General features: G+C 46.1%; 1 protein-coding gene across 4 annotated transcripts in view; it reads left to right on the forward strand.

Moving 5' to 3' along the window:
• Positions 1 to 24712, forward strand: part of GSE1 (Gse1 coiled-coil protein) — a 444053-nt gene that overhangs the window by 121120 nt on the left and 298221 nt on the right. The gene's annotated exons all lie outside the window — the stretch shown is intronic.

The following is a 24712-nucleotide window of genomic DNA, read 5'->3' on the forward strand; positions in this document are numbered from 1 at the left end:
TAAGGATGTTATTTTATATTATTTTAATCCTGGTGTGTTTGTGCTTTGCAGTTGCTTGTCTTTTTAAGAGCGTTCTTTTTTGTTGTTCTGTTTTATTCCTTTATCTACTCAATGAGAGCTGGGAAACTTGATCTCATGTGGATTTGGTGGCCAAACTCCCCTTGAACTTGTGCACGTTTGCATCAGGCTATGTGTTTCTCTTATATTGTGAATGAGTGAGAGATGGATTCTTTTTGTACTAATCTCTCTCTCTCCCACCCCCACCCCCCAGTGGAGAGCACTGACTTGGGAAGGGAGTGGAAGTTGTGTGTGAGAAAGAGAGAGTGAGAAGGGGGTGGGGGAGAGGTAAAATAATTCTGCAGCCTAGTTACCCAGAGATTGAGACCGGACTCTCTGAAGCTGAAATGGGAAAAGAACAACTCTCCACTATTTGCCTACTATTCTCTTAACTGCACAGTGTTGTGTCTGAGATTCACAGGGATGCAGTCTGTGTGTGTATGTGTGATATCTCTACTCTCACACTACTCTTGTTTGCCAGCTATTTTTGAGTGATTCACCAGAGTTAATCTCAAAGAATAATTTTGGTAACTAAAGTCCCCCCCCGCTTTTTAAAACTAACCTGGCATGGTGGGATCCGGTGCCTGAACTCTGCCATGGCAGTTTCTGCTTCTCCCCACAGCTTGGGCTTTTCTTATAAGACTGGACTAAAAGTCCCTCTAGTCCACCTGATTCATACAAGTAGTGCGTGACAACAATACTCCTCACCCAAGCTTGTTCCCCAGAAACTAGCATTCAGAGGTAGACTGCCTATGAACCTGGAGGTTCTGTATAGCTATCATGCCTAATAACCATTGACAGACCCCTCTTTCTCTGTAGCTTTGCCCAGTCCCCTTCAGACAATATCTAAACTGGTGGCCATCATCACATCTTATGGCAGTGAATGTTAGCAATTAACTGTGTCGTGTGAAGAAGTATTTGTTCCAAGAGGAATTTGGGACTGCACCTTTTAAGGTAGGGGGAAACTTTAACTCCTCCTCCACTAGAAGATGCAGCATTTCAGGACTGTGTGCAGTAGGCCTTAGTTTGATTTTCAGCTGTGACAGTCACAGTGTCTCCTTGCATCACTTTGACAGTCATTCCTATCCTCTTTAAATTCACTGTAACCAGAGTAACTGCATATTGCAAAAATCTAGGCACTGGGTGTTGCATTAAGAGCTAGTGTTATCTAGTGACTAGAGACCTGGGTTGAAGGTCTGGTACATCCCTGCGGTATCATCACAATCTGTAAACTCAAGGTCATGTCATGTCAGGGGGATATTTTTAGGCCTCATCTGTATATTTTATCTATAAGCTGCCTTGAGCTCTGTCATGGAAAAAGGTGAGGTATAAATAAATACATAATAATAACAATACATTTAAAGTAGTATCATAACACTTTAGACAGCCATGACTTCCCCCTAAAAATCCCAGGAACAGTAGTTTAAGGGTGCTGAGAGTTATAAGGGGACCCTTATTCTCCTCGGGACATGGGTGGCGCTGTGGGTTAAACCACAGAGCCTAGGACTTGCCGATCAGAAGGTCGGTGGTTCAAATCCCCGCGACGGGGTGAGCTCCCATTGCTCGGTCCCTGCTCCTGCCAACTTAGCAGTTCGAAAGCACGTCAAAGTGCAAGTAGATAAATTGGTACCGCACCAGTGGGAAGGTAAACGGTGTTTCCGTGTGCTGCTCTGGTTCACCAGAAGCTGCTTAGTCATGCTGGCCACATGACCCGGAAGCTGTACACCGGCTCCCTCGGCCAATAAAGTGAGATGAGTGCTGCAACCCCAGAGTCGGTCACGACTGGACCGAATGGTTAGGGGTCCCTTTACCTTTACCTTATTCTCCTCACAGAGCTACAATTCCCAGAGTTTCATGGGGAGCGAGATTGATTGTCAAACCACTCTGGGAATTGTAGCTTTGTGAGGGGGATAGGGCTTTCTCCTAACAATTCTTAGCACCCTTTACAAACTTCTGTTCCCAGGATTATTTTGCATGGAATCTGTGATCGTTTAAAGTACAGTGGTATCTCAGTTTAAGAACAGTCCTGTTTACGAACGATTCAGTTTACGAACTCCACAAAACCGGAAGTAGTGTCCTGGTTTGCAAACTTTACCTTGGCCTAAAAACGAAATCCGAACGGTGGAAGGGCAATGGCGGCGGGAGGCCTCATTAGGTGAAGTACGCCTCGGTTTAAGAATGGTTTCAGCTTAAGAACGAACTTCCGGAACGGATTAAGTTCGTAAACTAAGGTACCACTGTATTGCTTTAAATGTGTAGTCCAGATGGGATCTTAGGATGGCATTCTGTATGGGGACTCATGAACCACAGAATTCCCTTTATCTAGCCATAACGCATCTGGAGCCGAGGTAAAATATCTCCATTTGGACATGCATGCAGTGCTAGGGGACTGGCAAAGGCATGACTATAAAGCACAAAAGTATACACACGAACACACATTTCTGTGCCAGTGTCATAACTTACTCCCTGAAGCAAGGAAAGTGAGTTTATTTATTTCTTGGTTCCCATTGCCCAACTTGCCAATCTAAAAATGCCTAAAAGGAGTGTACAGTTAAAAACAAGCCAACACAGCATAGTATAAACATAATACAACAATAGGGAAACTGGCAATGATTAGAAAGCAAACCTCAGTGAAATCAAAAGGTGTCAGTTTGAAGGCCCCCTAAAAATATTCTGGGATCATTGCATTTTTCCTGCTTGCCAATAGGCAAGATGGAGCCTGGCGGGCCTCAATTGGAAAGGAATCCCACTATCTGGACACAACAGAAAAATCTCTGACGGCAGAGTAACCTTCAGAAATTCTGTGACCTGCTGAAATTAGATGCATTAATTTGCATAATTATCCTGCTTTTTACATGGGAGAGACAAATAATAAGGTCCTACCCCTCTACCTGTTTGGAAATCCAGCTCAGCCTCCCTTCTGGCTTCTAAGATTTCATCCATAATCACTCAATATCATCCCTCTTCCCACTTAACACTGAAGTCACAACTCACCGTAGACATTCCAAGGCACCTGCTGGCTTCAGTGTACTGGCACAGGTACACCAATGGGGTTCTCAAGAGTTTTTTTCTCTGCCCACTCCCAGAAATGATGCTGGTGCATAGCTCAGGTGCCTACACCGTTCTTCAGAGAGAGAAGTTGTGAAGAGAGAAAGTATTTTCAGTACACATAGAACACAGTAATTCGATTAGGACACGTGAAGAACATGTGCTGGGTCAGACTGTCAACTCCAGCTTCTGTTTCATCAGCAACTAGCCAGACATTTGGGGCATGAAGTTGACTGCCCTTCCCTGGCTTGGTTGTCCTTTTCACCTTGTGTTATTAAGCATACTGCACTAGGACATGGAGGCTTCATTGAGCCATCATAGCTAATAGACATTTTTCTTCATGAATTTATCCATTCACTTTTTTAAAAAAGAGTTGCCTGCATCTCGTCACCATTGTCACTTCCTGTGCTGCAAGTTAATTTTGTGTTGGGTGAAGAAGTAATGTACCCACCCTCCTTTTTTTTGAGGGACCTTACATCACTGTGACATGGAACTTGTGTTAGCAAATGATAAGCACCCCCTTCCCCACAAAAAAAACAACCTGGTTTCTTGAGTGTGTTTTGCAACAGGTTATTGACCCAATAATAGTGCATTAGTGGTGAACTTATACCTGACCAAACATCATTCTGCTTTATGAGTTGTTCTGTGGTGCTTTTCCAATGTTACTGTGTTCTTGATATCTGGAGGGACACTCTTGTGCTATAGTGCAACAAAAATGTGAACTTTTGTGTTATGAAATGTTACAGTATTTCATCAGGAAGTCATGGGGAATGAACTGATTGAAAATGAAAGAGTCCAAAAACTTTCTCAGGCACAAACAGTATTGAAAGCGGCACCAATGCCATAATGAGCACAAATAATCAGGAATGTGCAATAAATAAAAAGGATGTGTGGAGAGGCCCTAAATTGTAGCAGGCCGCTTATTAAAAGACAGTATGCTAGGAAGTTGTGTAAAACAGTTCAGCTGGGATGGTTGTCTGGTTGACTTTGATATGGGACATTGCACCTCTGCTGAAGTCTTTTGCCCTTCTAGCATAAGGGAGGCTTGCTCTGGGTGGCAGAGCTTCTCCTGCTCTCGACTTCCCCTAGGAAGCCAGGAATGGATGTTGTGGTCTTGGCTGGGTTTTACTAGCCTTTCCAAGCTCTCTGAGGTGAAGCCAAAACCAACCTCTTGGTAGGTTCTTGCTCTCTCCCCAACCCACCCAGCCAAGCATTCTGTGACTTGTCTGCTTTGCAAGCTGGAGGAACTGTCCTGCCAAGCCCAAAAGCCTGGCTCCGCTCCTGGAACCAAAAGCCTGGCCAAGCCTTTGGAGCTGATGGGCCACATCTGAAGAGTGAGAGGCTGCACCACAGTGGGATGAAGTCACTGTCAATGCCGAGGTGGGGGCAACAGAGGCCACACTGGGCCTTTCCCACTGCCCTGGCCTTATTGCAGTTCATCCTCTCACCACCCCACACTCCCATGGACACAAGGCCAAAGCAGGCTCTTGGCTCTCAATTCCCTTTTTGTCATGCTCATCCATAAAGGGCATTGTCTGCATAAAATGGAAAAAGGAACTCAATTTCTTCAGAAGGCAAGGGAGGTGCCTCTCTGGGTTCCCATGATGCATCTACCAAGCAAGGTGTGTGTGTGTGTGTGTGTGTGTGTGTGTGTAGGGCCTGCAGTTTGGTTAAGGGGTCAGGAGCTGAGGAGGACTATCGCCCACCATCTCCCTACAGTAGTTTCAGGGATCACTGACAACCCTACGTTCTTTGTGCATCTGTCCTGTCTGGCGAGTCACAGAACTAGAGTTTGGAGCATCTTCCTGGGCAGTGAAGGATTTGACTGCTCTGGTGAAGGATTTGTAGCTCGCCCAGGCTGGCTTTTGGGCTTTCCTAGACAGGCCCTTGTTTGGCCTGGATATTTTGTCTGAGCATTTTCTGCCCATGGCACATTTCTGTGTATCTTTGCCTCTGATTCCGTGGCATGACCCCCAGGCTAGACTTCTGGTTTCCTTCTGACAGCTGCCTATATCTTAGCTTTGAGAAGCAAGAGATGCCCAGTCTTGGAGGTTTTCAAGGAAACATTGGGCAGGCATCTGGTTATGGCTTATATTTCTTACTTGGCCCTGGGCCCTGCACAGCATCAGCCAATTCAACTTTTGGAGTTGTAGTGACAGTAGCATACAATGTTTAGAGTACTGGACTTTGGCCTGGGATAGTTGAGCTCATCTCTCTATTCACAAACTCACTGGGTGGCCCTGGGTAAGCTAATTTCTCTATGCTTCAGACGCATGTTGGTAAAATCGGAGCAATAGGGACACACCTCTGAGGAGTGTTGAGAAGATAAATGAGATAAATTGTATATCTTTTTGAAAGGAAGAAAGAAAGAAAGAAAGAAAGAAAGAAAGAAAGAATAAATACATTACAGCAGTGGTTCCCAAACTGTCTCCTGCTCCGACCACTTGTAAAAATTGCTGGAGTTCTTGGGAAACCATTTAATGATCCCCCCACGTGTTGTAGCAATTGCAGTTTGCTGTGCTAGATGGTGTATGGTTTATAATTTCATTTCTATTTCTTCTGTTATTTCTTATATTGAATCTGACCATATTAAAATTGGAATTCCATAGAATTAAAATTGTACGTGTTCTTCACAGACATTCCACAGACCACCTGAATGAAGCTCATGGACCACTGGTGGTTTGCAGTCTTGTATTATAGAAGTTAATAACAATACCTTTCAGGTGGCAGGGCCAAGAGTCCAGGGTCACTAAAAGTACTTAAAATATGCTCATGCGATAATGGCCAAAATAAAATACCCATTAAATTGTAAAGTGTTGTATATTGTAACAGATTAATGTCCATATATGCTTAACACCAGCCATAAAACCCACCCAAGGAAGAATGATTTAACAGCATTTCCAGAGGAAACTTGAGTTTCAACTTTGACAAGTCTGTGGAGAACAGGAGTGGTGTATCTGTAGTTGCCCATTCACATGTGATCCTTATTGCTGAATGTTGCTGCCACTGAACAATCAGTAGGAGTGGGTTGTTAACTAGCCGTAAGAGCAGGAGACAAGGGGTGAGAGTGAGGCTCTCAAAGAATCCTGGGGGTTGTAGTTAAGGGAATTGTAGCTCTGTGCGGGGCAAACTGGCCCTAAGGGTAACTTTGGGGGAAGTCATTCTTAAAATGTATGGCGTGTATGCAGCCTTGGAAGCAAGACAGAGAAAACCAATCACAAAATGGGGAAAGCAGGCAAATGGAATTTATTCCAAGCCTGGTTGTTTGGGAACAAGCCCTTCCTTTTTGGGAAACTTTTTACCAGAGATTCTCATGGACTACTCTATTGACTCCTATAGCAAAATCATGCAGTCATTGCAGTGCCTTTACATTTGGTGAGAATTGCTGCCAAAAATATTCCCCCTGCACCAGGCACTGAATTGTTCTGAAACTGCCCGGCCCTGGGATAAATCTCATATCAAGCACCTGGAGGGTTTCCCTCTCCCCCCACCCTTAACCTTGCTGAGCATGCAGGCTCTATCAGAGGCTTCTGTCTTACTGCTCTCACACTCCCACACTACCCTTCCTCCTTCTGGGTCTGGTAGCCGCCTCTGCTTCTCCCCCTGTCTGATTTGCTGCTTGACTTTGGCACTGTCTCCCTTGAGCCGGAGGTGGAACTCTCTGGTGCCTTTTTCCTGGCACAATCTCAGGAGCCAACCCCCTCTGCAATAGTGGCCGAGCCCCGTGAATGGAGTCAATTGTTTGGCCTACCACAACTGGGGCCATGCGGGATAAGCTGGGCTTTCTCGCACCGTGTGTGGCCTCAGCTCAGCCCTGGCTCCTGCGACATTAGCAGCGGCAGGAGGGTCTTGGGCCTGTTCCCGAGGCCTTGCCCGCTCCTCAGGACAGCTGGCTCCATGCGAGGGGATGACAGCATTTCCGGGCAGGCCCCCAGAAGCCAAAGGCCTTTGAAAAGGGTGGGAGGAGGCAGCTGGCCACACTCCAGAGGAGTAGCAGAACCGTGTTCATTTGGCTTAGGAGCGGATTGTGTTATTGTCTAGGTTGCAGCAGTCACGGCCTTGCAGGACATATATATGCCTCCTCACAGAGCCAGCAGGGCATAGTGTAAGGGTGAGCAGTACAAGTGGCATATTGTTGTTGGGGGGACACTGTAGAGGTTATGCCTTGCAGCAGACCACAAATGGTCTCGGCTTCAGGTGATGGGAAAGACCTCTGCTCTCTGCCTGAGACCTAGGAGAAGCAATGCCCATTTAAAAAGATGACACTGGGCTGAATGGACAGACAGTCTGGCCTGGCACAAATACAGCTTCTTATTGCATTTGTGTGCTGTTAAATGCAGGCTGATGTTCCTTAGTGTCTGCAAATGGGGAAAGAAGGGAAGGACCAGGGTCAACAACTGCCAGGGCCAGTGACCCATATGGGACCCATAGGGACATAGGAAGCTGCATAATACCTAATACGTTAATATATCTGCATTAGAGACATAGAACCCATGCTAGTACAACTCCCATCATCCTTGACCATTGGCCATGCTAGTTGGGACTGATGGGAGTTGGTAGTCCAATGACATCAGGAGGGCCATGGATTCCCTATCCCTGATCTGTACAAACACTTCTGTACTACTATTGGACATTCATTCCCACAAGGGCTCTTTTTTATGTGGTGATGTCCATTCTTGTTTATGTGCTGGTGAGGAAGAGACACTCTTCATGGGCTCAGATGCAGTCTTTATAACTGCTATCGATATCCAGTCTCTGACTTCCATTAAGCCCCACTCTGCTTTTCTTTTAGGGTTCCTTCAGATAAGCTGTTTGTTCAGTCTTGATTTTCACAAAGCTTATGTGGTGGTTAGGTTATGTTCACTGAGCATTTATTTTGGTTTGTTTGTCTGAGTTACCATGTATTCCTGATAACTATTCATTCATCTCCCACTTTTCAGTGTAATTCCCCATCACTTTCCAAACCATAAAAATGCAGTTCTTTTTTAAAATGTGGATTTGTTGTGCTAGGGTGACAGAGGTCTTTAATCCACATTAAATGCAGAAACCTAAGGGTCCAGTTTGCACCTGAATATCTCCTGCAAAATAGGGACAGTCTGGCCACACTCTTAACACTTAGATCAACAGGGCAGTGTGGTCTGTAATAAAGCCTTTAAGGGTGGCTGCTTTCCAGAGTAATAGTGACTGTCCAAAAGTCCCGGTGCTTAGATATCCTATGTGTCATACATCACTTTGTTGGCTCTCCAGCTCTATCTCTCCCGCTCCCCTTTTCACTGCCAGCCACTCTTCAAGAAACATCTCCCTTGCAACAGCCCGTTAATACCCAATGACGTGTCCTATTCACATGGTGTTTAAGTGCTTAATGGAGTGTGCAGGTAATGGTACTCTGCATTTCCTTATTGCACTGGTAAGTAATACCAGCTTCGGGTTGCATCTCTGAGTCTCTTGGGATGGGAGTTGCCTGTAGGTCTCCTTGTCCAGCTCCCAGCCTGCCTCCCCCTATTCATCCCACCTCTCCCCATCTCCACACATGGGGATTAATGCAGTTGAGGGAGTACACAGCCTGGAAAAAAGCAAGACAGAAAGTGACAGTGGAAGTCTCGAAAACAGATAGCAACATATTTTCAGTATTTGGGTGGCTGCCTGAGAAACATAGATGGCACAAGCTAACCTCTTTCTAGTTGGGAACTCTCTTCTTCCCTCCTTCTGTACATCCTCATTTAACTGAGGTGAAGCCCTCCCAGTGGGATAAGAGGAATGGCCTTGCAAGCCCCTTTGCCTCATAAGGTGACCTCTGACCTGACCCTGAACATTGGCCTGCATCAGCCTTTTCCTGCTGAGGTGTGACAGCCGTGGCCTCAGCCAGGGCTAATGATCTCACAGGAGCAAAAATCCTGCTTTGTTGGTCGCCTTGGCGACCCTGGCACAGACCCATAATCCAGTATAATTCACCCAGTGGTGACTTTGCAAATGGGCAAGGACTGGGGAAATCCGAGAGGGAATCCCCCCTGCCCACATACACCCAACCAGGGTCAGTTTCCCCTTTTTACTCATGCGCTCTTTAGGACAGGAAAAGGCTCCACCAATATGTCTGGGTCCCAAAGTGATAATGTTGAAACTAAAGCCAGTCAAATTCAATCAGGCATTTTAACCTTTGCATTAATTCAATTTACCCAGTTTGGGGGGAAAAATAAAAGAGGACCCCCCCTCCAGATTCACATGTTAAAGTTTAAAGAAAAGATACTGGGACTGTGTACATATTATATATTTATAGCTACCCACCCCCCTCAAAATTCCTGGGAATTGTAGTTTACCCCCTCACAGAGCTGCTATTTCCAGCACTTTTATCAAAATGTGGTTCCCATGATTCTTTGCAGAGTGATAATGTTCTTTCAGTGTGTTTGAAATGTCTGGTGTGCACATAGCCTAGTATTTGAGTGGGCTTTTGTTTTATTGCTGTTCTTGTTTTGTAGCTCCAAACTTTATCTATCTATCTGCAGCAGATCTCCTCTGCAGCTTATGTTAATTGTCACACAGACCAGCTGAGCTCTTGCAAGAAGGAGCTCTGTAGTGGATAAAAGGGGTAGTTACCTGCCCCATGAAAATCTGACCCCAACCTGATTGTGAAGCTGTGAAGCTTTATTGACATTTATGCAACTGTGATTAAACATGTGTAGAAGAGGTACAGATTTTGATGGGGACCACACCTCTGAAGAACTCATCTCCTGAATGCTAGGTACAGCCAGGGAATTTTGCTACCTCAGTTCCATCAACCTACCTTGACTATCTTGTGCCCACCAGCCTTGAGGTAGGTCCAATTGGAGGGTAGCAGGAGCCAGCACAAAATGTTGCCACTCTTTGGTATTTCAGAGCAAAAGAAGATCAGCAACACTTGTGACTTCTTTTTGCAAGAATCCCTGCCAAGAGGAAAGCAACACCCCCTGGAGGCAGTGTGGGGTACTGACACCTTACTCTCTTTTTCCAAAGGGAAACAGCTGGCTCTGCTGGCAGAGGAGACAAGACCCTCCCCCTCCTTCTTCTCCATCAACAGGGCTGCACCTGCTTAATTACTTTAGGAGATTACAGGCCTCTTTGTCAGGGCAGGAGATTAGATTAGAGCAGGGATGATGCCTGCACGAAGCAGGGACCCCTCTTCACACTAACTGCCTCCCCTCCCTCTGCCACTGCTGCAGAATTAAAACCAAGCAACATGCAGAGCTGCAGAGAAGGGAAGTAAACCGGAAAGAGCTTGGCTGCCCCTGCAAAGTGGGAGGGAATGACGGAACCCAGATATTGTGCTGCACCACAGAGTCCAAGTGTTGGACCTTAACCTTTTCTACAGGATCAGGTGTTCTTGACACCCACTGAGACTGGTGTGACATAAGTCTGGGAGGCCCACAGGACATGGAGCCAGAGCCAATGATAGGTAGAGTCAACTAATTCTAGTTTTCTCCCCAACTCTCATCCCTGCTGCTGAGCTATGCAAGGGCAACCCTGAGACTGAGGAGGAAGAAAGATAGCAGTGCCACCGTCTGGACTAGTTGTACATACAAAGGCAAGCTGGTGGGGATTGATTTGGACAGCTTGAGAATGGTGGGGTAGTGTCCCATTTGCCCTGATGGGTGAGTCTTCACTGGAAAGGATGCTGAGATACGTATTGAAAATTGCAGACTCCTGCTGGGAAAAATACTGTTTGAATGGCTTGTGCTTGCAAGCCAGCTGTGGTAAGACAAACCCTTTTATTCACTTGGCTGGGAGATGCTGGGCATATGACCTTTTTAAAATGCTGTCTGGTACAAGCTGCTGTGTCATACTAGTGTTTTTCAAAGCATTTTGCTATACATTACTATAAAGTCACCATATATCTAGCTCATTTATTTGAGACCTACCAACTTTGGCAGTGTCTTGTTGCAACATTTAGGATAAAAAAGGAACTATTTCTTCACACAGTATGTAGTTAAACTATGGAACTCACTTCTACAGAGGCAGTGATGGCTACCAACTTGAATGGTTTTAGAAGAGGATTGGACAAATTGATGGAGGAGGAGGCTACTGATGACTTCTAGCCAACATGGTTAGACTTTTCCTCCTTGGTTGGAGGCAGTAATGCTTCTGAATACCATAGAACCTTAGAATTGTAGTTTGAAGGGACCCCGAGGCTCATCTAGTCTAAGTTACCCTCTGCAATACAGGAATCTCTCTTTTTTTAAAAATAATTTTTATTAACAGGCCAATCACATCACATTATTCAAATCACATTGGTTCCGAATTATACAGCCAAATTTTAAATTTTTGAGGGTACCCATATATCAAGCTCCGCACGAGTCCAAAATTCCGGATAAGTCCAGACATCACTCATTTTACTGCATTAATTAATCAGTTCTATCCAGTTCAATCCGGATAGTCCTTTATTACTTTCTTTCTCATCTTGCTGTAGTCATATATTCCTTTCTTTGCGATATCTGATGCAATACAGGAATCTCAACTAGGTCATACATGACAGATAACCATCCAATCTCTTGCTTAAAAACCTCCAAGGAAGAATAGTTTGTTTACTGGAACCTCCTTTCTTGTTACTTGAATCCACTGATTTGGGTTCTAACCTATGGAGCAGCAAAAAAACAAGCTTGTTCCATCTTCCATGTGGTAGCACTTCAGATATTGGAATATGGCTATCATATCTCCTCTCACTCTCTTTTCCAGACTAAACGTATCCAACTCCCTCAACTGTTCCTCATATGGCTTGGTTTCCAGACCCTTGATCATCTTGGTTGCCCCTCTCCCACACATTCCAGATTGTCAATATCCTTCCTAACTGGTGGTGCCCAGAACCAAGGTAGAATAGAGATGGGCTATTACTTCCATTGATCAGGACACTATACCATTTGCTGGAAACCATAGTGGGAGAGAGTGCTTTTGTGCTGATGTCCTGTTTTCAAGTTTCCTGCAGACAGCTGGTTGGCCACTGTGACAACAGGATGCTGGAGTAGATGGGTGATTGACCTGATCCAGCAGGCCCTTTTTGTGTTCTTGGGTGCTCTTCAGGGTCACAATCGTCTTTCCTAAATCTTGTTAGAGATGGAACCAGAGCCTTTCTGCATCCAGTGCATGTGCTGTGCCACTAGGTTGCAGACTCTCTCTAGTAACTTATCATGTTGCCTTATAGTGAATTGGACCATTCCATCTATCTAGCCCTGTGGAGTATCTATTCCGACTGGCAATGGGTTGGCAAGCTCTCAAGCAGAGGTCTGTCTTATCACTATACTTCCTTGTCCTTTTACCCTGAATTGCCTGAGATTGAGCCTGGGGCCTATAGCTTGCAAAACATGCATTCAACCACTGAACTGTGGCCCTTTTCTTTGCTACATCTTGTTAGTGTTAACATCCTCACAATTATTTGTCTACGGCCAATGAGTGAGTTCTGAAATGAGATCTGAGAACCAGGGGGTTTCCTACTTGAAGCTTACACCAATCAGCTGCGTGCGAAAGAATCTGGCAGGGATTCTGCCCCCTGTTATTGGCCGTGTTTGGCCAAGACCTTCGCTGCAGGTGGGCAAAAGACCTCTTCATTACATCAGATGCACTCTGTAATATGTGTGTGTTACCTGCCCCCTTTCTCAGGTAAAATCCTGCATTAGGGCCTCCTCACCATGCAGATGGTGTGCATTTAATCTGTGGATTACCAGAGCAATGTACCTCATCTTAAGTCTGTCTTTCGATGGCAGGCAGGAGATGAGAACAAATGCTTTAATCTACCACCACTGCGTGCTGGGGATGAGACAAGGCTTTAGTTGAAACCCCTGATTACCTGCCCTAGCGTGTGGTGTGCCAGTGCGTCTCTCTGGGCTTTGCTTTCTAGTGCCCAAGTGTTTACTTACCATGGAATAAAACTCTGTGAAAGTCCATTCCTCTGCTGGCTGCCCACAGGCCAGATCAGTGCTGCTGAATCTCTCCAGCTGGGCTTCTGGAGCTCTGCTTTCCCACTCCCAGCACAGTTGCCTTTCTCGGGGCTGTTTTCTCTGCTGCCGCTAGTAGCTTCTGGCCCAGCCCGGCACAGTCACTTGGCTTCCTTCTTAGCTGTGGTTTTCTGCTCCAAAAGGAAAAAAAATAGGTTGTTGTGGAGAAAGATTCCAAGCAGGCACTTAGTTTGCAAATATTTTTGTGAGATCTATCTCTGTATGTAAAAGTGTAGCTGCTTAACTGCACGCTCCTGCGCCTTGAAGCCAGTTGCTCATACAATGCACAACAGTGATTCATATCTGTACTGCTGCCTTCTCTCTTGGACAGGGAACATGATGTGCATTTGTGGGTGATAATATCTGGAGGTGTGGAAGACACAACCTTGATTTGGATCTGATTCCTTGAAAAAATCACATATCTGCCTTTGCAAACTAGTGTCCCAAGGAGGTGATGCTGGCAAGGCAGGAATATCTCCAGATGTGAAAGGGCAAAATTGCACACATCTCCTGTTACTTACCGGTAAATGCGGCAGGTGTGCATCTGTGTATGTGTATTGTCTTCAGGGAATGTGTGCTGATGGCCACAGCTAGCTGGAAGTGTGTGAGAGAGATGATGCCTTTGAGGGCAACAAGTCAAGAAATGAACTTGCCTTTCTCTCATTTCAAATACCTCTCACTTCAAACACACTATGCAATTAAATTGCATTTGAAGCACATCCCAAAGAATCCTGGGAACTGTAGTTTGTTAAGGATGGTTGTAATTGTAGCTCTATGAGGAGTAAACTACAGTTCTCAGGATTCTTCAGGGAAAGTCATGTGCTTTAAATGTACGGTGAGGATGTGGTCCTGCCTTCCAACAACAGGTTTGATTATAGGGTGCTTAAAAAGTCCATGAGGACAAATCAGTTGCATTTGCATAGGGTACGGCTGACACATGCCCCCCACCAAGAATTAGTAGAGGGGGCAGGAAAGATTCTCTCAGCTTCCTTGATAGCCTGCCAGTTTCTAACCCCCAGCCTGGCAGAGCCTGGAAGGTTCTGCAGCCTGACAAAGAGAATCTCCTGCAGCTCCAAATCCCTGCGTGGTGCTTTGCCGTTCCGCTTTTCAGGAGTCCCAATTAATCAGTATTAATTTAATCCAGTGTGACTTGGCAGTGCCGCTCTCCCACCTACTTGGGGGGGCTGACATTATCAGGAGCTGATAAGCCCGTTGTTACGCATACCCCCGCGCTAATGAATTTCCTGTTGGTCCAATTTGGTGAGTGGTTGTCTTCTTTGAGGACTGCAAATCCCTCTCCTTTCTCCTCTATCTGTGTGCTGGGCGGAAAGCGGATCCTTGGAGGCAGGAAGGCTGTTAGGGGGGCTTCAAGGAAGTAGCACACAGAAGCTGCTGCTCTTGGTTCAGTTCATTTGTGGGGAACCTCCAGCCCAGGGGCCAGCTGTAGCCCTCGAGGTCTCCCTAGCTGGCCCTTGGATCTCTCTCCAGGGCACACCCCTCATTGGCCCTGCTTCACACCATAAGTATTTTTGCTTGAATAGAACGTGTCCTTGGAATAATGCCTCTTGCTTGTCTGGATGGGGGAATAAAGAGATTTGTGTGTGTGTGTGTGTGTGTGCGCGCACACACACACACACACACACACACACACAGAGAGAGAAACTAGGCTACTGTACTATGGCAAAATCTACATTAATTCCTCCACCTCTTTTGCCTTTGGCTGGAGAAGCTTCCCCACCCCTGCCATAGTACAATGGGAAAGCTCAGGCTTTTGTTCCTGGATCAATCAATCCCTGGCCTTTCTGAGCAACAGGATCCTGGGTTGCTGGGCTGGGGAAGACCATAAAGAGCTGCTGTCAGGTGGAGCAAATAGTACTGGGTTAGACAGAACATAGGAAACTTCCTTTTTCCACACCAAGCTGTTCATTTAACTAGCCCAGTATTTTCTGCTCTCTCTAGAAGCAATTCTCTGGGGTGTCAGGCAGAAAATGGCCTTTCCTAGCACCTATTCCTGGATCTTTTAAAAACTGGCAATCCAAGTGATCCCTCCCCAGACGGCCTGACAGCTCTTTATATCCCATTTGCTGCGTAACTGGAGTGAGTTTTGAAAACAAGGTAAAGGGGCATGAGGTTGCACATGGATAATGGATGTGATGGCCAACTGTTATTATAGGAAGGGTTGTAGCTTAGTGGTAGTGCACTTGCTTTGCTTGCAGAAGGTCCCAGCCTCAATCCCCTGACATCTTCAGCTAGGGCTGGAAAAGAGTGAACCCTTTTCTGGAAAATTCTGGAAAGCTGCTGCCGGTCAGTGTCAACAGTACTTAGCAAGATGGTCTGACTCAACATGAAGCAGCTTCTTTATGTTTCTACCCATCTTGTGTGTAGCACGATTGCCATGTTTTAATGTAATATGGATTTCACGGTGGATAATATTTCACAGCCAAGGCAGTTGGGAACATGAGTAGCAGGGACTGGGAGATGGGGAATTTCCATTGTGAAAACTCCCTTGAAAACCAGAGAGATGTGTGACAGATCTCCTTTTACTTTTCAGATGCCTGTGACATGGTAGAGGAAATGGTAGGGATCAGCATGTCCCAGTTAGTTTTTATACCTGGTTATTCTAAGCCAGTAATTTCTTATTTTAGGACCAATAATACCAGACTACTTTACAGGGCTATTGTGAAGTTTTCTGAGATAGTGCATGTGAAGTGCCTCAAATCCTTGAATGTGCACTTGAAAGTGTATAAATGCCAAGCATCTATGTGTATTCTATTATTATATTTAGTTAAGGAGATTTTGGAGAGCTATGGATGAACAGTTCCTTGTAGTATCTTGATATCCATGCATATTCCTGGAGGGAATTAGACAATTGATCTAATGATTACTTGGATACTCATTTCCTATCCAATGGCAGGAGACCATGTGATAAAAGTGGCACATACCCAGGTGATCATGTGATAATCACAATCAACATATGTATAGCATGGTTGGCAGAAGAAAAGGGGTTAAGAAATGTGTTTCATTATTTTCAGAGTCTGTATTAAAGCAGGGATCACAAAAATGGTGCCCTTGAGCTCTTCCCGTGGTGCCCATGAAATCTCTGTGCCCCTCTCCCCATTGTCACCTTGGTCATGAGACAGTGGTGCTGATTACCTTTTTTCTCCCTTGAAAAGAACATAGAGCTGAAGGAGGAAGTTGGAAGAGTGATGCTTTCCCCCACTTCCTCTTATGTACTTTTTAAGGTTCATATTAATTCTACTTGAACTTTTACCCAGATCTTTTGGAAAACTGGAGTATGTATGCACACGCTTTCCCCCTTTATGTCTGTTGGTTTGAGGGGTGCTGATCTGTGAGAGTGGGGGAAAGTGACCAGAGGGAGTGGCACCCATGGCACCCATACAGAAAACCAAATGTCTCTGTGGTTGGTGACCCCTGCCTTAAAAGAATAGGTTGTTGCTCCCTGGCTCTGGCCTAGCACCTGTAACCTCAATCTTGGGTCTAGGTAATACAAGTTCAGATTCCAGTTAGGCAAACTGTTCTTTTTCAATACAGTATTGGTTTCCTTCTCCATCTTTAAAGGTTTCACATGGCAGAGGATGCTGGTGCGTAGGTACTCATCAGTAGATGGCACTTTATACTGGTTTCAGGGGAATCGTCTGTGCTGTGGACTAGCGGCTTTGTTAGGCCTATACCTCTTCCCTTGGTTGGAATGACTACCATACTGAATTCTTCTTTTGCATCTGGTAATCTGTGCTAATTTAGTATTCCTTATTGCATGGCTAAAGCAACCAATCCACTGGTCTCTCTCTCTCTCTCTCTCTCTCTCTCTCACACACACACACACACACACACACACACACACACGCCTTTGCTGGCTTGGCAGAGGGTGCTGTGCTGTCATTTTGTGGTTCTTGGCTGCAAATCAGCTGCTAGTCTTTCCAGAGAATGTAACTGACTGGCTTACCCAAGTGGATTTTTGGAGGCAGGTTCCATCACCACGGGCTGCCTCTTTGCCACTGAGCCCAAGTTGAGGTTTTTGTTCTGATGTATAAAGCTCTAAATGGTTTGGGACCCAATTACCAACTGGAAGGCCTCCTTCCCTCCAGCCCGTCACTTGAGAGAAATCCAATGGGTGGGGGGAGGACCCTGTGGATAGTTACAGCTTTCAGTGAAATCCAAGGGGCAATTACCTATCAGAGGGCCTTCTCAGCAGTAGCACCCAATCATGCAACCCCCCAGCCCTACCCCACTCTAGAGGTTAGGCTGGTGCCAACATTGTGCACATTTAGGCACCAGTTGAATACCTGCCTCTTTGTTCAGACTTTCTAGCATTTGGACTGCACAGTAGGAAATTGAAGTATTATTGATGTTATTTGGTACATACTTTATGCATGTACTTGTTGCAAACTGCAGTGCAGGGCCTTGTGACAAAAGGCAGGATATAAGTAATAGTAATAAGAACAACAACAATACCAACAGCCCTATCCCAGAGTGCCATGGTCTGGTGCGATGGGAGGCACATCTGCTCTCAAGGAGACAAACTGCTCATTTCCACCCATGCGCGACTTGCTGACTTGTCCTCTGAAAGTCGTCCCTTGGGGAATATGTCTCTGGCGTGAGCTTGAAGCAACAAAGACACTCAGCGATGCTGAAAAGGAGATGGACCCCATGAAGGATGTTGGAATAGAAGGCTGCCACTGTGCCTCTCCCCTTGCTTCTCCATCAGTTCCTGTTGGGTTAGGCCATAAGTTCACCAACTCCAGCCTGGTGCTGTCCAAGTGTTTTGGGCTATAGCTCTCAAATGACTGGGGCTGATGGGAATTGTAGTCTAGAACTTCTGGAAGGCCCAAGATTGGTGAAGGCCGACATACTCTGTCAGTATTTTTCCAAGAGAGCACAGCCAGATGCCTCTTGGAAATTGGGAATGAAGTGTTTAATATACAAAGAAATTGCTGTGTATGCCTGACAGACAGATAATATCCCCTCTTTTGGAGACCCCTCCATTAAGGGGAAGGGCCTTAGCTCAGTAGTAGAGCACCTGCTTTTCATGCAGAAGGTCCCAGACTCCATCCCCAGCATCTATAAATAAGACTGTGGAAGATGGCTGACAGATATCCTGGAGAGCTACTGCCAGTCAGTGCAGACAATACTGAGCTAAATAACTCAATGGACTGACTCAGCATAAGGCAACTTCCACAGTTTCTGTGCTCCAGCGTTGTGTTGTGAAGCTGTGTGTACTCTCTCTCTCCCTTGCTTTGTTCCTTCCCATAGACACAAGACTGAGTCCTTTGATTGAAAACAAATTTCAGGGCTCCATCCTAGTGAGACTTGGCTGGATCTAAGGAGGCAGATCAGAGTAGTTCTTTTTATCTGACCCTCAAAACAAACATGCCTCTGATCCACAAATCTAGCCAGCTCCTCCTAACCCAGGCATGTCCAAAGTCCGTTTTGGGGGCCTAATCCGGTCCGACAGACGGTTTAATCCGGCCCCTGTGGCAGTTTATTTCCTGGGGTAAAATACTAAAAAAACCTCCACAACTTCAATCCTAAAAAACGGTAAACAACTTTGGTTGGCCCTTTGGTCGGCCCTCATGGCCCTTCGCTTCATCAAATCTGGCCCTCTTTGAAAAAAGTTTGGACACCACTTTCCTAACCTATGGCAGGTGGGGTTAAGCAGTGGTCCAAGAGAGGCAGGAAGGGCACATCCAACTGGTTCCAGCTGGATGTGCTGCTTCAGAGCACCGTCCCCATTAGAACATGTGGGCCAGCACAGGCTTGTTCTCTGTAGTTTACATGGCTGGCAGCCAAACACTCTTCATAAGGTAACAAAAAGATTTTGGGTATATCTATTATTATGACCAAGGGGACATAAGCTTTTGTGTCTTCTTAAACCAGAACTCTGTCTGACAGACTTGCAGAGAAGGCATTTTTTCTCTGCTGCATAGAAGAATAATGATTTGAATGGGATCTGTTAATTAGGTGCTCATTTGTTTAGAACTGTACCTTAACCATTGCTTTAAAAGTCCCTGCGAGAGCCAAAGATGACCTGTTGGGGGTGCTGCAGGGCTTAAAAAAAAATCAATCATAAAAAGGGGAGGGGGGAATGAGGATGTTTGTCTGTCTGCCATCTCCAGTGGGCACATTACAAAGGGGGGCATTGGAGATGAGCACCCAGGGAGGAGGTTCCGTGACCCATCTCTGACCATCACTGGGAAATGACTTACAAAGACTGCATGTTCCTACTTCATGATTTTAAAGGGTTTCATTGTATTTTGTGCTGTACATTGGGAAGACTCTTTTCTCTTTCTCCAGTCTCTGTTCTGTTGTTTTTTGCAGTAGATCCATGGGCACCAAAAATAGAAACTATGAAGGGTTAGGACAGGGGAAGATTTGACAAGTTGGGCCAAATATTCCCTCAGTGTTGTTCCCAAACCACAATCTGGTCATAGGGCATCTTCTGGGACATCTGTTTGCTTTTGACTTCTTAGGCTTTTTTTCACAGCCGAATTAATGGTTTTCATTGCAGAGGGAGAGAGAGAAAGAAAATGGGAGATGGAAAAAGTGAAGTGTGGGGGGGGGGAGGTGAGAGAAGATATGAAAGGCAGAAATAAATGTGGGTGAGACAAGGGTAGAAGGAAAATCAGATGATGCGCACAGAGAGTATAGGCCCCTACAGACTGGTGTATTTTTTTGCGGGTGTATCCTGCAACATGTCATTGATACAGTAATAGTGCATTTGCAGTGGATTTGAATCTATCCACACCTTATTCCTGTTTATTAGTTGTTCTGTTATGCTTTGCCAACGTTACTGCATTGTTGCCATCTGGAGGGACACTCCTGTGCTTTGGCACAACCAAAAAAAGCAGGATACCTCCCAGCAGGGCTCTTCTGTTTTGAGTCTTGGGCCCTCATGGATCAGCCTGTACAATCCAGACCAGGGGTGGAGAACTTCAGACTGGGGGGTGGGGGGCAGATGTGGCCCTCCAGGACTCTCTAGCAGGCCCTCAGTCTTTTCCCAAGCTGCACCGTCTTTCTGCAGGCCACACCCATACTGGTCTTGTTTTGTACATTCCTTGAGTGCTCTTGCCTGTTCAGAATTTGTCCTTGAACTCTGATCATGCCTCTTGGTTGCCTGGATGGAGGATGCAGAGGGGTGTGTGAATGTGTGTAGAGGCTAGACTTCTGTTCGGAGGTAAAATTTGTGTTCATTGCTCCACACACTTTACCTCTGGTCCTTCCCACCACTAGCATGTGCCCCCACCAACCATTGCCCAGGAGGAAATGTGGCCCTCAGGCTGAAAATGGTTCCCCATCCTTGATCTAGTCAGGCAGTTGATGCCTACATGCTGAGAAAATGGTTGCAGATAGAGTGACCAGCAGCCTCCATCTTCATGGAAGAGATACAGTGTGCGGCTGTAGCTGTGTAATCCGTTTTATGCCAACCCCTTCCAACCATAGGGAGATCCTTTCATTTCACTGCTGGGGAGGCAGTGACCCATGCACTCCCTCAACCGCCCTGATTTCTTTTGCTTCCCAGCTCACTGGAGCAGCAGAGGGGTCAGGGGTTGCTCTCTGTTTAATAATTCCTGTAATGATATCCGTAGTTTTGAAAGGAGTGATGGAGAAGAGGAATCTGGGCTAGGGGTTAGATCCAGATAAGCAGCTGAGGCAGTGAATCTGTGTTTTGTTTTTGTTTTTTTGTGGGTTGTTTTTTTTTTGCAAGAAGAAGGGAGTTTCAGACCTGTACCTAAGTACTCCATTCTGTCCCCCCATTCCTTCCCAAAAAATCCAGGCATGAGCAGCCTGTGACCCTCCAGATGTTGTTGGGACTCCAACCCCAAGGATGTGTGTGACCCAAAGGTGCATTCTAGGGCTCTGGAAGTAGGAAATGAGGAATATCTGTGCCCCTATTTGAGCCGCCTTTTGAATGTCTTTAAAATGTGGAGGCAGAGACAAGGAGCTAAGATCTCAGCTAGGATTGGCATTCACACCAACAGACATGGTGGCAAGAAACAGTTTCTCCATCATGATGGTCTTTGTCGGCTCGTCTGTTTGTCTGAATCCACTGCAAGTGGCTCTGGAGAGACTAGGAGAAATATTCAAGGCTACGTAGTCAATAAGTGGCAGAGTGCAGAGTAGAAGGTCACACCCACAACATGCATTTAAAACAGTCTTATAGAACTTTGACAGACATGGGGAATCTTGGGAACTGTAGTTTATTAAAGGGGCTGGAAAGTGTGAGTTCAGCGCCTTTAATAAAATACAGTTCTCAGGATTCTTTGGGGGAAACCACTACTGATAAAGCAGAATCACAATATTTCAAATGCATGATGTGGCTGTAACTGAACTCAGTAGCGCCTTCCTGCCAGGACCTGCTGCTACCTTGCCTAGCCTGCCTGCCCCCCTCACTCCCCCCGCCCCGCCACAAGACTCTCTTGGTGCTTGAGTCACTCACAGCTGTGCTGCTTCCATGCGAACAATTTTGCCGCTTGAGTTCGTTCATTTTTTTGCTTTGCCAAGCGATTGCGCTTAGCTGGACAATTTAGAGGCAGCAAGCTGAAATGCCGCTTGCTCCAGCCTTTTCCTCCCCCCCCCCATTCTGAACCCCTGAACCCCTAGCTTTGCATGCTGACCTGCCCCCTCGCCCTGCGCCACCTCCCTGCTCTGCTCTCGAACACGCGTCTGCTCTGCTGGCAAAGTGACAGGGGTCGACTGGGCGCTTTCCACATGACCTGCCGGAAAACAGAGGACGTCTTTGTTAATCCGCTGGGCTGTCACTTCAACCCCCTTCACAAAAGGCATAAGCCACTTATAGCTGTTCTCACCCCTGACCCTGGATCCGTCTGCACAGTCCCCATTGTAAAGAGCCAGCAAACAATTCCAGGGCCTTCTCCTCCTCCCTGATCCACACTTGCTCCCTCCCTCCCTCTCCCTGTGAGTGAGGAAGGGGTGGGGGTGGGCGGCAGTCTGTGCATGGGGGTGGTGGGGTAGGGGACAGCTGTTTTGTGTAGGCCACGCAAATGTGAGGTGGTTGGAACCAAGTGTGGGCTGAGTAGCCTCTGTGGTGTCATGGGGCAGACAAAATTATCTGCTGTTTCAGGGTGGTGCAAAGGATCATGGCATGTGCAGGAGATGTTTTGGGTGCATCCCCAAACCACCACCCATCCCTTTATCTTTAAAGATAGGCAGGGGTCAAAGAGGCTGATTAAAGCTGGCCCTTATGCCATACTGGTGTATAAGCTTGCCACCGGGATATAGAAAGCTCCCTTTATACAGATCCAGACCATTGGTCCATCTGGCTCGATATTGTCTACACTGACTGGCAGCAGTTCTCCAGGGTTGTAGACAGGAGTTTCTCCCAGCCTTCCCTGGAGATGCCTGAAATTAAAACAGGGACCTCCATCATTTGTTGGCAGAATGGCCACCAGTGTAACAATTTTAAAAGGAGATTAGTCTCATTTATGGAGGAAGTAGATCAGTGGCTATGAACTATGGTGGCTGAATGGAACCTCCATATCCAGAGGCAGTGTACCACTGTGTATTAGTCGTAGGGGGAGGTTGGATGACAACAGGAAAGAAGGGTTGTTGCCTTCATGTCCAGCGAGAAGCATCTGGTTGGCGTCTGCAAGAAACAGGATGTTGGACTAGATCAGCCTTCCCCACTAAATCCTACTCAGACTAGATCAATTAAAGTGACTTAACCAAGGTCAGTCATGTCCATTAACTTAAGTGGGTCTACTCTTGAGTAGGGCTAGCATTGAATACCACCCCTGGTGTCCTCCAGATGTTTTTGGACTACAACTCCCATCAGCCCCAACCAGGACAGCCAGGCAACAGGTTAGATTCTAACAGGCATCCCCAACCTGCTGCCCTCCAGATGTTTTGGCCTACAACTCCCATGATTCCTAGCTAACAGGAACAGTGGTCAGGGATGATGGGAATTATAGTCCAAAACATCTGGAGGGCCGAAGGTTGGGGATGCCTTGGTTAGATGGACCTTTGTTCTGATCCACCAAGGCTTTTTTCATGAAAGAGCCATCAGGATGGAGGGAAAGGCAAAGAGAGGGCTGCCTTTCTCCTACACTACTTCAGGGGGGATCCCAGGTCAGGTATGACCTCTTGGACTAGCTGGTAGATGCTTCATGAGCGGTGGCCATGCTAGTCTATTGCAGCAAAAACAAGAAAGAGTCTTGTGGCACCTTAAAGATTTTTTTTTTTAAAAAACGGCCTAAGTTTTCCTAGATTACCCTTAATTTCATCAGATATATTGTTATCCTAAATAACAAGTATAGGTACACACTGCTTCTTTTAGGGGTGGAGCATGGGGAGAGTGGACTTGTAAATAGAGAGGTCAGAAGGAAATGAAATGCAGAAAAGTACAGAGGGTGATAAGTATGTAATTTACAGTGGCCATTCCTATACAAAGAGTCAGTTGTTGATAAGGCAGACATCCTGGCACTGTTAAGGCAATTAACACATGCAGTGTGATCAAAATCCATTGTCCTAATTTATTCCACAAGTGGTAGCATTGAACTTCTTGACAACTGCAATTTAGTGGTCTCCCATATACATTGTGGCCTACTGTGGAAAATCTGAACATGCTCAGGCACATCACTGCTGATGAATTCATTGTATATTCTGTATTTTCTCCCAGGTGGATGGATCTGGGCAGGTAAGCCCCAGTATGAGGTACAAATACACTTTGCCCCACACATACTGGAAATAGAAGTGCAGCATCTATTAAATAGGTACAAAGAGAAGGGATTTCTGGAGGAGATAATTGTGATCAACTGTGATAGAATTCAGTAAAAAATCATTAATGTTAGGAGTATATCAAACTGCCTTATATGAGGTCAGACCATGGGTCCATCTAGTTTGATACTGAGTACACTGACCAGCAGCAGCTCTCCAGGGCTTGTCAAAGGACATTCCTAGCCCTACTCGGATTGAACTTGTCACCTTTTGCATTCAAAGCAGGTGCTCTACCACTGAGCCTCTGTGGCGCTTTTCCTCATTGGTACATTATCATCTTCAGACTAAGAGAGAGGGGGACCATTTAGCCAGTGGGCACAGCCCAAAACACCAGGGTCTGCTGACATGCTTTTGCAGGCCTCCTCCTTTCTCCCTCCAGCTAGAAGGCCTCCTTGTCTCCCTTCCAAGGTGTATTTTGGTGGACTGTCCTTTCCCCAGCTTCATCTCTCTGAGCTCATTCTAAAATTACAGCAGTCAAGAGCCATGTGTGTGATGATTCAAGTTTGTTTAATTTCAAGTTTGTTTGGTTTTTTTACATTTAAAAAAATTCAAGCCTCTCTCTTCCCTACCTTCCTTTTAGCCTTATCTAGGAAGCTGCCTTATACAGTGGTACCTCGGTTTAAGAACAGCCCTATTTACAAACTATTCGGTATACAAACTCCGCAAAACCAGAAGTAGGTGTTCCGGTTAGCAAACTTTACCTCAGTCTACGAACGGAAGCCAAATGGTGGAAGGGCACTGGCGGCGGGAGCCTCATTATGGAAAGCGCGCCTCGGTTTAAGAATGGCTTTGGTTTCAGAATGGACTTCCAGAACAGATTAAGTTCATAAACCGAGGTACCACTGTACAAGGTCAGACTATTTCTTCATCTGGCCCAGCACCTATTGGAAGCCATTTCC

Source organism: Podarcis raffonei, chromosome 8 (assembly GCF_027172205.1).
Source record: "Podarcis raffonei isolate rPodRaf1 chromosome 8, rPodRaf1.pri, whole genome shotgun sequence".
Taxonomy (NCBI): Eukaryota; Metazoa; Chordata; class Lepidosauria; order Squamata; family Lacertidae; genus Podarcis; species Podarcis raffonei.